This window comes from Lepidochelys kempii, chromosome 19, assembly GCF_965140285.1.
Source record: "Lepidochelys kempii isolate rLepKem1 chromosome 19, rLepKem1.hap1, whole genome shotgun sequence".
Taxonomy (NCBI): Eukaryota; Metazoa; Chordata; order Testudines; family Cheloniidae; genus Lepidochelys; species Lepidochelys kempii.
The window spans coordinates 13,806,431-13,823,618 of NC_136398.1; positions in this window are offsets into that span (position 1 = coordinate 13,806,431).

Below are 17,188 nucleotides of genomic sequence, written 5' to 3' on the forward strand. Positions count from 1 at the left end.
TAAAAATAATAAAACCCAATTCCTACATCAGGAGAGGAGAATGAAGACTGTTTATTTTCCTTTCTGTCCCCATCTTTAAATATTTATAAACATTTAAATATTCCTTTCACCTTTCTTGTACATATTGACGCACAAAAGCAATTGCTGCTTGAGGGGTGTGTGTGTGTGTGTTAATTCCCCTGCCTGACCAGAGAGGCACCGAGAGCAAACACATGTTGATATTTCAAAGTAACACTATATAGCTATAAATTTGTCCATTTTCCATTTCCTTAGTTGGCACATTTTTGGCCTACAGAAAAAAGGCATTTCCCTTTAGACTTCTTCTCTGTTTATACAAATATATAATACTGTTCCTTGCAAAATTACAATGTGTGAGTCAAATGCAATCAGAGATTTGTTTGTGGTTTGCACATAAAGCACAACGTGCCTATATTTTGCACGGAAAACAATAGAGACAGTAGAGAAACTTAATTTGTTTCCACAAAACTTTCAATCAAAAATTTTCCATCCAAGTTGACAGCTGGTTGGAAAAGAGAAATATTTTTTGCAGAAGAATGAAAATGTTCTACTTAAGTCTCAAAAACAAAGAAACACATCTATCTATCCTCTGTATCCCATATATATGTCGATGATGTCCATGTGAAGGACTGCAGATACCTGATAAAGCACATTTATCATGCACTTTTCATCACTGTAGATGCACTCTGCCATGTTTGCTGGAACTTTCAGCATTTTCCATACCATGGAGCAGCTTCAAATAGCTGCCACTTTAAAAATAAAAACAAAGAAAGAAAGAAACAAACAAACAAACCCCCAACCTGTCAAATGTGGTATTTCCTCCCAAAAAATTGACAATGATCCTAGGCAAAGAGTTTGTCTTTTTAGCTCAACTGGTAGCAATTCATGCTTTTAGATCTGGCGTAAAGCTGTGCAAATAACGGATTTTTCAGTTTGCTGGCAATAAAAAAAAAGTTTTCAGTCAACTTGAAAGTGTTTTTTTCCCCAAAAAATTGTCGGTGAAAATGAAAATAATTAAAATTAAAAATTAAATTAAAATAAAAAAATAAAAATAAATTCATTTCAGGCCAAACACAATGTTTGGTTTTTAACAAAATCAAAATTTCATGTTTCAATTTTGACCCTTTAAAAACTTTGTTGATTATTTTTTAAAATAGAATTAAAGGAAATTTTGAATGAAAAAAGTAGTTTCAAACTGAAAAATCAAAACAAGGAGGATTCACAAAATTTTCTGTTGTTGCCAAATCTGTATTTTTCACCCCCCTGCCCCTCCCAAAAAAGGTGGAGTGGTGGAGTAGTGAGACCAATGGAAAACCCCCTTCCATCAATGTTGGAAGAATCCACAATACAGCATCACAACAGCCTAGCTGCTTTAGCTGTGCCACTGTAGTGTAGGCATATCCTCAGTGTTGGATATTTATCTACTTAAGCACATAAATAGCTTCCAAGTCTGACCTTAAGTGCTTTGCTGAATAGGGATGATCCACTGAAATGGGGCCAGAGAGGCTGCAACTGATGTGACTGCTATAATAAAGACAAAAAGAAAAGGAGTACTAGTGGCACCTTAGAGAGTGCATCCCATGAAGTGAGCTGTAGCTCACGAAAGCTCATGCTCAAATAAATTGGTTAGTCTCTAAGGTGCCACAAGTCCTCCTTTTCTTTTTGCGGATACAGACTAACACGGCTGTTACTCTGAAACCTGTCATAATAAAGACAATTTGTCTTTGTGTAGAGTTTTAACATGTAGATACAACATCTCTGCTGTTTCTCCATTTGTGATGGAAAATACCAAGAGGTGATTTTTATTTTAAAATTACTTTTTTATTGGCATTTTCATTTTTAAACTACAAACATCAGCTGGTTTACGTTATCCAGCCAGCCACACAGGAAACCGTACTAAGTTTTGTTGATTCTATTTTTCACCAAGGGATTAACAAGTATAATATTTATATACGTATAACAGATTGGTGTATGCTCATGGGCATTTGCAAAGAGAATGAGACATATCAACAGCATTGAAGCAAGCCTCAGGTAGCCGACCCCATAAAAGGCAGTGATCTCCAGTGGTTAGGGCAGGCACAATGAGGCAAGACAAGATTTCTGGTTCTGGCTTTGCTCTTGGAGCTCTGGTCCTGTGAGAAGAGCTTTACAGATGAGCTTAAGGAGTTTTACTGGCTATACATGGGAATTTGGGGCCTAGTTGCCCTTTGTCTTTGAGACTCTCCCTGCTATGCATGTACAACTTGCTACATTGGGTAGCCTCATTGAAGCTATTGGACCAGCAGTGTAGTTGGGGATAAACTGAGTTTACCCACTTTTCATTTGGGGAATATGAAGTTTAGTTTAGGTTAGTTTACCCACTTGTTTTTTTTTTTTTACCACTACACCGCTGCATTGGTATATTCACAGGAGTAAAATTCACACTAGAATAAATGCTAGAAGGATTGGGGTCTTAATCTCAGTCCATGCCTCAGTTTCTTCATCTGTAAAATGGGGATGATAATACTCATCTGCCTCATGAGAAGGCAGGGGTGAAGTACTCATTTAAGTCAGATTTTAAAGTGCTTTGAGAACCTTGTATAAATGATATCAGAGAAAGGCAAAATTATTATTGTTAATACTATACATAATGGGGTTTAGGAAGAAATTTTCCCTATGAACAGACTGCAGCATTTCCAGCACCAGCATTCCTTTAAAGCCTCTGGTTTTGGCTTCTGTTGAAGCCAAGATACTTGCTTAGATGAACCATTAGTCTGATCTAATATGGCAATTCTTGTGTTCATTATCATCTGTACTACAGAAATGCTGAGAAGCACCAACCAAGGTCGGGGCCTGGCACAGGGATTACTCACTGTTATGGTGCCCCCTTGTGACTGCATTTGGGGATTAGCTCTGCCAGGTCTGATGCCCCCTTCTTTCACTCGTTCACGCCACGGCCCCTCTTGTTCTCTGGAAGTCACAGTGCTTCCTCTTTGTGCCTTAGCCCTCCGGCTGGGTCACTCTACAGTTTTCCCCTTCCAGAGTAACAGTGTCTCACAGGACCTGCTGTCCAGGTGCCATTCCCAATCAAGACAATGCCACTTTCCCAGTGGCTGGTAGGGAACCCGGGCCCACCCACTATTCTGGGTTCCAGCCCAGGGACCCTATAATCAGCACCCAAGGTTAGAACCATCTCAACCCTTGCTGCCATTTCCCCAGGCTTCTTCAGACTCCACCCTCTCCTGGCTTTCTTCTCCATCATTCCTCTGGGTAAACCCCTTCCCTCACCGCCAGTATCCCAGGGCTTCTGCTCCTCCCTGTGTTTCCTCCTTCTCTCCTCACTAGGCCCAGAAAGTGACTGCAGCCTTCCACACTGCAGCCCCCTTCTGCTCTCACTTCCTGGCTTTATGCAAGCCCCTGCCTCCTTCTGCCCAGATGGGCTTCATCATCAATCTCGTCAGTCAAGCCTATGTCTCACCCCAGGTGCAGCCTACCAGGTTAATTAGCCCCTTCTGAGCCACCGAAACCCTTTTGGGGATGGTGTGGGGTGAACACCCCGCAAAAGGCCCCATGGTGCAAGTCGCTCTGCATGCACATAGTAAGAGACTCCCTGTCTTGAAGAGCTTATGGTTTATATGCACAAGACAGACAAAGGGTGGGATGGGAAACAAGGCCCAGGAGAGAGGATCTGACTTGCCCAGACTCACCCAGCAGGTCAGTGAGAGAGCTGGGAATAGCACGCAGGTCTCCCAAGTGCCAGTCCTGGAAAAACAAGAATTTAGGGGCAAATTCTGCTCTCCTAGGCATGCATAGAACACCAGATCTCTGAGCCACCCAGTTCTCCTGTCTGCCTTCTGGAATTGCAATGTTGTTAACTCACGCTGGGTCTGTGTAGGATGGAGAACACTGAAGGAAGGAAACAGTGTACATTAGGGCTCACAGAGAAAGTGGTAAGGTCTGATTGATGCCTGTAACAGTAATGGCACAAATCATAGAGCAGAGTGGAACTCCTATAATTTAAGAGGGAGATAAGAAGGGAACCAGTATGGCCCTGTCTGTTGTTGTTATAAGACAAACATTGGGCAATCAGTTTGACAACAGGGCTGAAAAGAAAGGTCACGCTGCGGAATTACACATATTGTAAGGCCAGATCCCCTCCCAACCTCCCCCACATGAGTGGGGCTGCAGAACCTGACTCTGTGAGACACCATAGGAGGTAATGGATCTAACTTGCTAATGATTTTTTTCCAACATAACTGCCTTAAAATATTGCCTTTTTACTCTGTATCCAGAGATTCTGACTGCAGATCTGATCCAAACCCCACTGAAGTCAATAAGGTGGATGCATTGCCATTGACTTTTATGAATGAGCTTTGAGTGTGGCTTTAAATCCTTTCTCAGGCAATTTCCCAAAGACGAGCCCAATCCCCAGCTCTGCACTCCTCTGAGCAATGCAAGCAGCTTTAAAGCCAGCTTACCTAGTCAGTGAAAGTTCCCTTGTGTAGGGGGATACTTGGGTAGCATAGGGCCATCTTAATGCTCCTACATCATAGTGCAGGGTGTGTGTCTGGGGAAAAGAGGGCATGGTCAGGGCATCTCCATGAGCTGGCAATCCCCAGTTGCCAGAACTGCCCCATGAAGGCATTGGCAGATGGACGTAAAATAGAGCAGCCACAGGGCTGTTCTACTTTAAACCAAGGCTCACCCAGGTGACAGAGCAGAGGTGGGAGGGGAAGCATAAAGGTGATTTAAAGCAACCTTTGCACAGAGTCGTTAGTGCAGATTGAAATGGTGGTGATCGTGGGGGAGTGGGGAACTTCACACCTTATTACCAGCCCAGGAGAGGGAAAACTGTATGGCAGCATTGCTGACCCGAGCTAAGAAGGGTGGGGCTGCTCTCCTCCATCTGCTCCCCTTTATTCTAACCCCTGCTTGCACCTTCATTCCCCTTGCTCTGCTGCGTGCAGCTTGGACACAGCTCAGGATTTGGACTGCAGGCTATGGGGCAGATGCTGCTTTCAGTTACACCTGTGTAAATCTGGAGTAACTCCACTGAAGTCTCTGAGGCAGGAATCTGGCCCAGTGGGAACTTGTCTGGAGTAAGGACCGAGTAACCACTGAGTAAGGGCCTCGGGATTTGGCTCCTGATCTGGTTTCATCAACTTTAGGAAAACCTTTCAGATGTAAAAACAAAAGGAAAAGCCCAAGCTGTCTCCTTCACTTTCCACCCATCTAGTCATCTCATCTGCTCTTCCCACAGAATCAGCTCACGCTGGCCTGACCTTGGAATGTGACCATTCTGTTCAGCTCAGAGAAATAAATATGATTTGCCCCTCTGTGTGTTACACAGTGCGTTAGTAGTTGCCGCACTCTTCCAATCTGTTTGCTTCAAGCCCAGGGCTCCCTAATTACATTCCAGTGGAGACAAATTTCATGATTAAACCTCAAACTCAAACACGAGCATTTCCAAGCGTTAGCTGCTCAGAGACTGGAAACCCTGAGATTGCAAACTAAATCTTTGGGCTCCTTTTTGTCACCGTTATGGAGGGTATAACAGCATATCTCCTTCCCCTCCCACTCCTGGCAATCCCCTCGTTGCTGAACAAGGCTCGGAGTGGCTACAGCAAGGAGAATATTAAGACTAGATGGGAATTATATGAAACAATAAGGGGGCTGGAGTATAATCTATTTGGCATTTGGAACCTGTCAGAATGAGCCTTAGCACATTCACACAGCAGAATTGCTGTCGTATTCTAGGGAATGGTTGCATGTGCATGGATTTGTGCGCCTTTAGTGCTCTGTTTGATCATTCCAAGAAATGCAAAGAAGGGGAAATTTCCCCTTGTACAGAGTGTCAGCACACAGCTTAGGAACTACCGGCAAAAAGCCAGTCCAGCCACGGAATAGTTTGTTTACTGGAGTTCATGGTCGTCAGCTTCTCCTACATTGCTCTGAACTCTACATTGCAACATCATTGGGGCAAATTCTGGAGTCTTGGGGTTCAACTCAGTTTTCAATGTAGCCAATCTCCCACTGAAGTCCATAAGCATTTTGCCTGAATAAAGATCTCTATAAAAAGTGGGTAAGGACTTTGGAATCTGGAGAATTGTTAGCAGGTTCAGGATGGTATTTATAGGCCCAACTCCCATTGAATTTCACTGGGAGTTGAGCTCCTTTCAAAATCCCAAAAGATCATGGCAGATCCCACTATACCAGGCTCAGAGTGAAGATAATCACTAGATGTGCCTTGTGAATGCGTCAGTGATGTTCTTATTCCAGCAAACTCCCATTGAACTCTGGGTGGTTTGTCTAAATCAGGATTAAGGACTTCAGCAATAGTCCCAGTACTGGGAGTATACAGACTAGCCTAAAGTAAACCCAAGGGCCAAACACCTCTGAACTTTGGGAAAGTTCAAAAAAGGCTCTGAACTTTGTGGTCTAGGCCCATCTCCACTGGAATATAAGACAGTGATTTGGATCCCAGCCTAAATCTTTGCCCCCCCCTCCACCAAATGACTGAAAATTTTGAGGGTAAAATCCTGGCCCCATAGATGTCAATGGGAGTTTTGTCATCAATTTCACTGTGGCCAGGATTTCAATGATGTGTGTAAACTCAAAGAAACACACACACACACATTCCCTTCTACCATATCCCAACTCTCCTTCTTTTCCTAGGTAATCATCTCAACTACCGATGCTGATGACAGCATCATCTCTCCTTTGCCAGCCTCTTTCTCTGGGTCTTTCAGTTCAAAGTGCGTTCATTGTCATACGCTCGTTCCCTGCCCAGTACGTGTCTCCTAGCTGAGCTATTACAGGTTATGATTGCAGAGCAATTTAGCTGTGAAATTACCCCAGAGAGCAATGGATCATTTTTCACCTGGAAAATGCGCAATAGTGCATCATGCATAGATGCCATAGAAACTATACAGCGCAGGCTGGTTTTGCAGAATTGCTGAGCACCTGCAGCTCCCGTCTACTGTAACAGGAGTTGTGGCTACCCGGTATTTGTAATCATCAGGCAGTATAACATCATGGCTAGAGTAGGGGAAATGGCATTTGCATTTCACATTCACCCCCAAAGTATCCTTCAGGATTACAGCTTCCCACATTTCTCTTTTCCATTCAATATCTGTGCTTTAGGTTATTTCTCTCATTAGAAGAATTACAATCTTCCAAGCTGAATATCATGTTGTTAAATACTGGTCATGAAATCAGAAGACTCTGTGAACCTCACCTAGAAATATAGCCTTCAAAGTTTCCCATGGGGTTATGAACCTGGTTTGAGTGAATCTGGGCTGATTTATGGAGCTGACGCGAAAGCATGTGAGACTCAGGGGCCTTGGCTGATGTTCCCTTTGAGCTTCTGGGTTCATTCTAACTCACCACTCAAAGTGAGGCTTATGGAAAAATGAATCCATCTGAACTGAAAATGCATCAAATGTTCACAGGAACGTATGCAAAATGATACTGTCAGGGTGTTTCCACAGCTCTAGTCAGGATCTACATCCTTTATAGCACAGGTGAGCATGCTGCATGCAAAGCCCAAGGTTAAGAAGTGATGAGAGCCTAAGAAAGGTGTTGGAAGGAGACTGAACTTTATATCTTGGCCTCTGTCCTATGATATGGCTCAGGGTTACAAAAGATTGCATCCTGTCACATAGCAGGGGTCATTATCAGAGGTCAGTGGGAGACATTTCTCCTGTCCATGAGGATTTTCAAGATTTCCATTTTTTTCCTTTCCTGAATCAGGATGAAAAGTCAAAATCTCCAATATTTTTAGGAACTGATAGTCCAATTTTTTTTTTGATCAGGTCAATAGAAATGTTTTGTTTTAATAAGTTTTAATCATTTTGTTTTGATTTTGACCTTTTAAAAATGCTTGTGTTTTTTTTAGTGTAAATTTGGCTAAAATTTCAAAATGAAAAATCTTTTTGAACTGAAAACCAAAGCGTTTCATTTGAAAATTTCAAAACATGACAATTTGGCAATTTCTAAATTTCGTGTCAAATTGGGACTGGGGGAGCAAGAGGTGCTCCTGGCTGGCTGCAGAGGCTGAAAGGGCTGGACAGATCAGTTGCTGGTAGGGCCGGGGGAGCGAAAGAGTAGCTTCTGCCTGGCTGCCGGGACGCAACTAAGATAGGTTGAGGGGAAGTGTGCCCAGGGAAGTGTACAGCAGCAATTAGTAAAGGGATGCAGCCCATGGCTGCTATACTTAAAAGGTCCCTGGGTTGGGACCTGGAGCAGTGGGTGGGACCACGTCTCCCCCCGCCACACACCCCTGCCAGCCACTGGGAGAAGTGGCTATGTCCTAAGGAAGGAAATTAGAACTGTGGCACCCCAATGAAGGAGGCTGCACTGGGACTGACTCAGCAGGTGGTCAATGAACTGAGTCTAAGGGCAGGACTCATTGTGGACTCCAGTAGAGGCAAGGAATGCCCAGGGAAGAAGCCCTCAGGGTGCTGCTCAAAACCAGAATAAGAACCTTGCAACCTAGCCAGACCAACCAAGGGTACCGCGATGGGGCCTGTTGTACTGTTAGAAGACTGAACCCAGGGAGGGCTGCATGACATTTTGGGCCCTCTACCATGGAAGAGGTTTGTTTGTTTTGCACACGGATTGTGTGTGACTCGTTCAGAGGGTTGAGTCACTTAAGACCTTCCTGACAAGTGCAGTGGGCCACAGGGGGCACCGTGAATGGAAAATACTGTAGGCATGCACACACTCAACCCAGGGGCATTCATGTAAGGTTAGGGTGACCAGATATCCCGATTTTATAGGGATAGTCCCGACATTTGGGGCTTTGTCTTATATAGATGCTTATTACCCCCCAGCCTCTGTCCCGATTTTTCACATTTGCTGTCTGGTCACCCTACGTGAGGTGAGTGCAGCCCATTATACACACCTATGCTCTGCTGCTTAGCTCCTTTGCCCTGCATGAAAGACTACACATCTCCAGGCTCCCCTGACATCTGGGAGGTTTTGCCATTGATATCAGTGGGGCCAGAATTTCACCCCATGTGTTAGGCAACACACAAAGGGTTGTGCAGTCGGGGCTTCATTTCTGTCTGCTCTTGTTTGCAATGCACCACCTCTAAAGGATTCTTAGTCCTTCTTTTAAATTACATGGAAGGGCAGGTAGCAGGAAAACATACAAGTGAAAAAGCCATAGGAAGTGATCCACCGTTGCCCCGCCCCTTGTGTTGCCATTTATGCCCAGGCAAAGCAGGTGCAAAATGCTCATTTTACCCAAGTATAAATGGCTACAGAAGAATCGGGGCAAGGGTGAATAGGGGTCTTTTAGGGTGAAATAATCCGAGGATATATTCAGGCCTTGGATTAGCAAGTGCAGCTCCATTCACTGCAACCATTGATACCAGAGCTGCATTTGGCGCTCTGTTCTGAAACCCTGATGTTGTCCTTTTAACCAAGTATGAAGATAATTAAATTTTGCACTGTTTCGTTGCACCTCAGTAAATACTGTCTATAAAAATCAATTGGCATTGACTGTACTTAATGTATAATAACGATTCTTATAACTCTAAATTATCCTTATAAATCTAAATTAAATGCCTAAGTTTAAGTGTATTTAGGGCATTTAATTAATAAAGTGTTACCAAATAACCATTACTAATCTGTTTACTTCAAGCCTGATTTCCATTTCCAAAGGATTTATTTCTTGGCTGTGTGTGTGGGAGGCTATGAATGAGAATGTACGAAGAGTTTTTAAACAGCTTCTGCAGGTATCAGAAATACCAAGCGCTGGTCAGGAATTTTTCAGTGAAATCCTTTTCTATTGGAAAATGCAGCTTTCCTTGAAACCAAAATATTGTGTGGGAAAGGGTCAGTTTCTGTCCCTTTCCTATTTTGAAAAGTTTTGAAATTGTCTTTTGACATTTTTGAAAGAACCCATTCCATTTTTTGGTGCAAAATGACTTTTTGTTTCAAAATTAAAAGTTAATTTAGAATAAAAACAATCAAAAGAAAATATTTAAAGGCCCCCAACTTTTTTATTAATTATTATTATTATTATTGGTTCATAAAAATCTGTGAGATTTCAACTTTTTGAGATGGGAGAAATTTTTGAAATCTCAAATATTTTCCTGGGATGGGAAACCTGGCTTCCTGCCCAGCTCTCGAAATAATCCATGAAATCTCCTTGTGCGAAGCCAGTTATTTAATATGTTTGCCAGCCCATACAGACGGGCAGAAGGGTGGTTTTGTGGTTAGGACTCCAGCATCAGACTGAGGAGACATGTGTTTAGTCTCTGGCTCTGCTACTGATGTCTTCTGTGACCCTGAGCAAGGCTCTTATCTCTCTGTGTCTCAGTTCTTTCCTTTGTCTGTTTAGCTTGTAACTTTTTCAAGGCAAGGGCTAGCTCTCACTCTGTGTATATACAGCACCCAAAACCATGGAGCCCTGGTCTCAGATATGCCCTCTCAGGTGCTACTGGGATATAAATAATTAAGATGGCTCCATTGCAGAGCTATCACCTGTAATTTCTATTTTATACCTCTTCAGTAGATTTTCCAGTGGCTCTGGAACATGCAGATGGTGGCACCTTTGGGAAAAATCTGGACCCAGGGAAGATTAGCCATTATGTGTGCTGATTTATAGGGAAAGCTCCCTGCCCCAGGAAAGAGTACAAGTACCGTGAGAAAGCAACCGTTTCTGGCTGTCTAAGGCCTTACATGGCCCGCATTACTGTAGTATCAGAGCCGCTCCTAATCATCAATGTATTGAGCCCCACAACACCTCTGGGAGGTAGAGAGGTATTATTATCCCCATTTTACTGATGAGGAAACCGAGAGCTGAGGTAACTTACCCAAGGAGTCTGAGGTAACTTACCCCAGGATAGTATCCTAAGCACGGGACCTGCTTTCCTTCTTGCCTTCAGCTAAAATGCAGGCTGCAGTGAGAGGGAGTTCTCTTCTCCCAGGATAGTGAGTGGGCTGCAGAAAGATGCTTACTCTAGTGTAAAATCTGGCTCAAAAAATGCGATTAGGAATCATGTGAATCCATAATGTAACCCAGAGCGCTTTCTGGGACCCTGATGCTGCTTAAGACAATTCTGATGAGCCTGCATCTCCATTGGTATCACTACCTACCAGGCAGGGAGCCGGCTGGCTTTCCAAGAACCTCTCTAGGTCAGCAGCTTGAATCCAGACTGGGACAATACTGACTGAAAGTCACCACAATCTTACACCCGTCCAGTGCCCTATAGGATATAAGCAAGTGGTTGTAGTCCAGTTGTTGGGGCACAGAGGCGTTCTACATCAGAACAAGCTATTGCCAGTTGCCCTTCTTGGCAGGCTCTGCAGATAATTCAAAGCAAATGAAATGCACCCCTTTGCAGAGTCCGTACAAGGCCTATGCATCACTGAAGCCTAGAGTTTAAGCAAGCTTTAAGTGATGCATAGTTCTTGTTCTTGCTCTCTGCATGGGGTGAATGAAATCCATATTTAATGGGCTTGGAGACTGAATTTCTCTTCCAAGCTAAGGAAGTCCCAGTTCAGATCAGAGCAGGGTCAGGGCAGCATGCCCTGTGGTTCCCCTTACGGAGCATATTCCTTCAGAGAGATATGTAGAGCAGGGACTTCAGTCTCCAGGGCTGTTGATGGGATACTTTTAGCCAGCGCTAAATCAACTAAGGAAGAATAATGTACAGGAAAGTACCTTCTAGGGATACTGGGTATTCTATAGGCTGTCTGTCCTCTAGTGTTCACTTCAGATTGAGCGTGGCAGATGGAAGCAAGATGAATTCTAAAGAGGGAAAGAAAACTGAGAAAATATTTTGAAATGAAGCCCTGCATCTCTGCCGTAACAACGACTCATCTTTTGGAGTGACATTTGCCTTTATTTGTCTAACTAGTTTGACAGTCTCTCAGTATTTCTTCCTGATTGGGATAATTTATTTGTTTTCATGTTAAGTTTTATTGCTTATTGATTTTCATAGTCATTCCAAACCCATGTCAGTTTTTATCTGCTTAAAGTAATAGAAAGCATTTGGCAGAAGATGCAGCATGTAAAATCATATTGCCAGCCAGACTGGAATCTACAAATATTGTTAATTACCATCATTATGATCCCCTCAGATGACAGATGCAGACCTGAGACTACAGTCTCTCAATTGCATCGCAGACCCACTGTAAAGAATTCATGTGCTCTAGACAACAGACACAAACATTATTTAAATCACACGCACCAAGGATAAGCTGGGAGTGAAAAGCTGGCCTTCAGCTTTCAAAAGCACAGCCCTCTACTTTTAGTGGTAGATCTTTTATCCACTCAAGGGAAGCCTCACTTAGTCACACATGCACAAAGCCAATTCAAATCAGCCATTCTGGTCTCGATCTATCTTCAGTGACTTCAACTGGATCAGAATAAGAACAAGAAAACAAGTAACAACCAAAATCTAGATAGTATGAGTGGGTCATTTATGTGCAAACTATCTCCAGCCCATCTTCATTTTGGGTTTCTTTCTAGCTTCAGCTGCAATAGGTGACAACGGAGACATAAAAATTATTTCTATTACATATCTAAGGTCAATAAGCGCTCCACCTTTCTAAAAATCAGCCCCAAGCAATTTGCTATTGTCAAGGTTCCTCCCCCACTCTGAACTCTAGGGTACCGATGTGGGGACCTGTATGAAAAACCTCCTAAGCTTATCTTTACCAGCTTAGGTCAAAATTTCCCCAAGGTACAAAATATTCCACCCGTCGTCCTTGGATTGGCCGCTACCACCACCAAACTAATACTGGTTACTGGGGAAGAGCTGTTTGGACGCGTCTTTCCCCCCAAAATACTTCCCAAAACCTTGCACCCCACTTCCTGGACAAGGTTTGGTCAAAAGCCTCACCAATTTTCCTAGGTGACCACAGACCCAGACGCTTGGATCTTAAGAACAATGAATAATCCTCCCAACACTGGCACCCCCCCTTTCCTGCGAAATGTTGGATAAAAAGCCTCACCAATTTGCATAGGTGACCACAGACCCAAACCCTTGGATCTGAGAACAATGAAAAAGCATTCAGTTTTCTTACAAGAAGACTTTTAATAAAAATAGAAGTAAATAGAAATAAAGAAATCCCCCCTGTAAAATCAGGATGGTAGATATCTTACAGGGTAATTAGATTCAAAAACATAGAGAACCCCTCTAGGCAAAACCTTAAGTTACAAAAAAGATACACAGACAGAAATAGTTATTCTATTCAGCACAATTCTTTTCTCAGCCATTTAAAGAAATCATCATCTAACACATACCTAGCTAGATTATTTACTAAAAGTTCTAAGACTCCATTCCTGGTCTATCCCCGGCAGAAAACAGCATATAGACAGACAGACAGACCCTTTGTTTCTCTCCCTCCTCCCAGCTTTTGAAAGTATCTTGTCTCCTCATTGGTCATTTTGGTCAGGTGCCAGCGAGGTTTCCTTTAGCTTCTTAACCCTTTACAGGTGAGAGGAGCTTTCCCCTGGCCAGGAGGGATTTCAAAGGGGTTTACCCTTCCCTTTATATTTATGACACGCCCCCCAAATCTCAGCTAGGGTGAAACACTGGCTGGGATTTCTTCCTGGAGCTCTAGGAAAAACAGAGTTAATAAGACACATGCATCTCTAAATATACTACCAAGTACATAAAGACTAACAATATTTTCCACATCTCAAGGACGATTTTAACCAGTTGATTCTGGGAAACTTTCACGGGAGAGTGCATCAGCCACTTTGTTAGAAGCTCCTGAGATGTGTTGGATGTCGAAATCAAAATCTTGGAGAGCTAAACTCCACCGAAGAAGTTTTTTGTTAGTTTCCTTGACGGTGTGAAGCCACTTCAGTGCAGCATGGTCGGTTTGCAGGTGGAAACGCCGTCCCCAAACATATGGGCGTAGCTTTTCCAGAGCGTAGACAATGGCGTAACATTCTTTTTCACTGACTGACCAGTTGCTTTCCCTCTCAGACAGTTTTTTGCTGAGAAACACTACAGGGTGGAATTCTTGATCAGGTCCTTTCTGCATTAAAACTGCTCCCACACCACGCTCGGACGCATCTGTGGTTACTAGGAACGGTTTGTCAAAGTCTGGGGCCCTTAGTACAGGGTCGGACATGAGTGTCGCTTTAAGCTTGTTAAAGGCCTTCTGACACTTTTCGGTCCACTGAACAGCATTTGGCTGTTTCTTTTTGGTTAGGTCTGTCAGTGGGGCGGCGATTTGGCTGTAGTGCGGTACAAATCGTCTGTAATAACCAGCCAAGCCTAAGAAGGATTGACCCTGTTTCTTTGACTTTGGGACAGGCCACTTTTGGATAGCATCCACTTTGGCCTGTAGGGTGCTGATAGTTCCTTGACCCACCTGGTGTCCAAGGTAAGTCACTCTGTTTAGGCCTATTTGACACTTCTTAGCCTTAACAGTTAGTCCTGCCTCCCTTATGCGCTCAAGGACTTTTTGTAGATGCTCCAGGTGGTCTGCCCAGGAATCCGAAAATATGGCCACATCGTCAAGGTAGACGACTGCATATTCTCCTAATCCTGCTAGCAGAACATTTATAAGTCTTTGGAAAGTGGCGGGTGCATTTCGCAGCCCGGAAGGGAGTACATTAAATTCATACAGCCCGAGATGTGTGGTGAAGGCTGACCTTTTCTTGGCAGATTCATCTAGCAGAACCTGCCAGTACCCCTTGGTTAAGTCCAAGGTAGAGATGAACTGGGCCCATCCCAGTTTCTCTAATAGTTCATCTGTGCGTGGCATTGGATAGTTGTCTGGGCGAGTTACAGCATTTAGCTTACGGTAGTCCACGCAAAAACGTATTTCCCCATCTGGTTTGGGAACTAGAACCACTGGAGATGCCCATGCACTTTCAGAGGGGCGGATTACACCCATCTGTAACATATCCTGGATCTCCCGGTCTATAGCAGTTTTAGCTTGAGGAGACACCCGGTAAGGTTGGACCCTAATTGGGTGAGCATTACCTGTGTCAATGGAGTGGTATGCCCGTTCAGTCAGGCCTGGGGTGGCTGAGAACGTTGGCGCGTAGTTAGTGCACAGCTCCTGGATCTGCTGTCGCTGCATACGCCCAAGGGTCATGGAGAGGTTCACCTCTTCCACACCACCAGCACTTTTCCCTTCGTAGTAGACACCTTCGGGCCACTCAGCGTCGTCTCCTCCGTGGGCTGTAAACTGACAAACCTTTAATTCTCTGGAATAAAAGGGCTTTAGAGAATTAATATGGTACACCTTAGGCTTTCGGTTGGAGGTGGGGAATGCTATGAGATAATTAACAGCTCCCAGGCGCTCCTGGACCGTGAATGGCCTTCCCACGATGCTTCCATTTTATGGGCCTGGAGCGCCTTTAAGACCATGACCTGGTCTCCTACTTTGAAGGAACGCTCTCTGGCATGTTTATCATACCAGGCTTTTTGCTCTTTTTGAACATCCTGTAAGTTTTCTCTAGCAAGGGCTAAAGAGGTTCAGAGGGTGTTTTGTAGGTTGGTTACAAAGTCCAGAATGTTAGTTCCTGGAGAAGGTGTAAATCCCTCCCATTGCTGCTTCACCAACTGCAATGGCCCCTTAACCTCACGGCCATATACAAGTTCAAATGGGGAAAACCCTAAACTGGGATGTGGTACAGCTCTGTAGGCAAAGAGCAACTGCTGCAACACTAGGTCCCAATCATTGGAGTGCTCATTTACGAATTTACGTATCATGGCCCCCAAAGTTCCATTAAACTTCTCCACCATGCCATTTGTTTGATGGTGGTAAGGAGTGGCAACCAAGTGATTTACCCCATGAGCTTCCCAAAGGTTTTTCATAGTTCCTGCCAGGAAATTAGTCCCTGCATCTGTGAGGATGTCGGAGGGCCAACCTACCCTGGCAAAAATGTCTGCTAGTGCCTGGCACACACTTTTAGCCCTGGTGTTGCTTAGAGCTACTGCTTCCGGCCATCGGGTGGCAAAATCCATGAAAATCAGTATGTACTGCTTTCCTCTGGGTGTCTTTTTCGGAAAAGGACCCAGAATATCCACGGATACTCGCTGAAATGGAACTTCAATGATGGGGAGTGGCTGGAGAGGAGCTTTGACCTGGTCTTGGGGTTTTCCCACTCTTTGGCACACCTCACAAGACTGGACATAGGTAGAAACATCCTTGCCCATTCCCTCCCAGTGGAATGACCCCCCCAAACGGTCTTTGGTCCTGTTCACCCCAGCATGGCCACTAGGGTGATCGTGGGCTAAGCTCAAGAGCTTGGCCCGGTATTTAGTTGGAACTACCAACTGTCTCTGAGGATGCCAGTCTTCCTGGTGTCCACCAGAAAGAGTTTCCTTGTATAAAAGTCCTCTTTCTACAACAAACCTGGATCGATTAGAAGAGCTGAGAGGTGGTGGGTTGCTCCGTGCTGCCATCCAAGCTCTCTGGAGGCTTTCATCTGCTTCCTGTTCGGTCTGGAACTGTTCTCTTGATGCTGGAGACATCAGTCCCTCATTGGATTGTGGACCTAGGCTTGGTCCCTCTGGAAGCGATATAGGGGATGGAGCTGTTTCTGTTGACTGTGAACCGCTCTCCGCTGGTGCCCTATGTTGGGATTCAGGCTCCGGCTGAGCCTCTTGTGTCGGGTTATCGGCTGCTGCCAGTTCAGGGTCGGTGGGGCCCTCTGGTGTTGAGGTTGCAAGTACTGGATTCAGTGCTGGCAATGGGTCTGGTGTTGGTTGTTCGGCTGGTTCCGGTTCTGGGACTGGTTCCGTCTGGGTCTCTGGGACTGGATCCATTACTGCTGTTGCAGACATTGGCCTGGGGTCCGGGTCCATCACCTCTGACCGGGTCCTGATAGAAGTTTCCGGAACAGAGCTAGGCCTCACGGCTTGTTTAGCCTGGCTGCGGGTGACCGTTCCCACCCTCTTGGCCTGCTTCACATGATTGGCCAAGTCTTCCCCCAACAGCATGGGGATGGGATAATCATCATAGACTGCAAAAGTCCACGTTCCTGACCAGCTCTTGTACTGGACAGGCAACTTGGCTGTAGGCAAATTGAAAGAGTTGGACTTGAAGGGTTGAATCGTCACTTGGATCTCTGGATTGATTAAATTGGGGTCCACTAAGGAAGCATGGATAGCTGACACTTGTGCTCCGGTGTCCCTCCACGCGGTGACCTTCTTCCCGCCCACACTCACAGTTTCCCTCCGCTCCAAGGGTATCTGGGGGG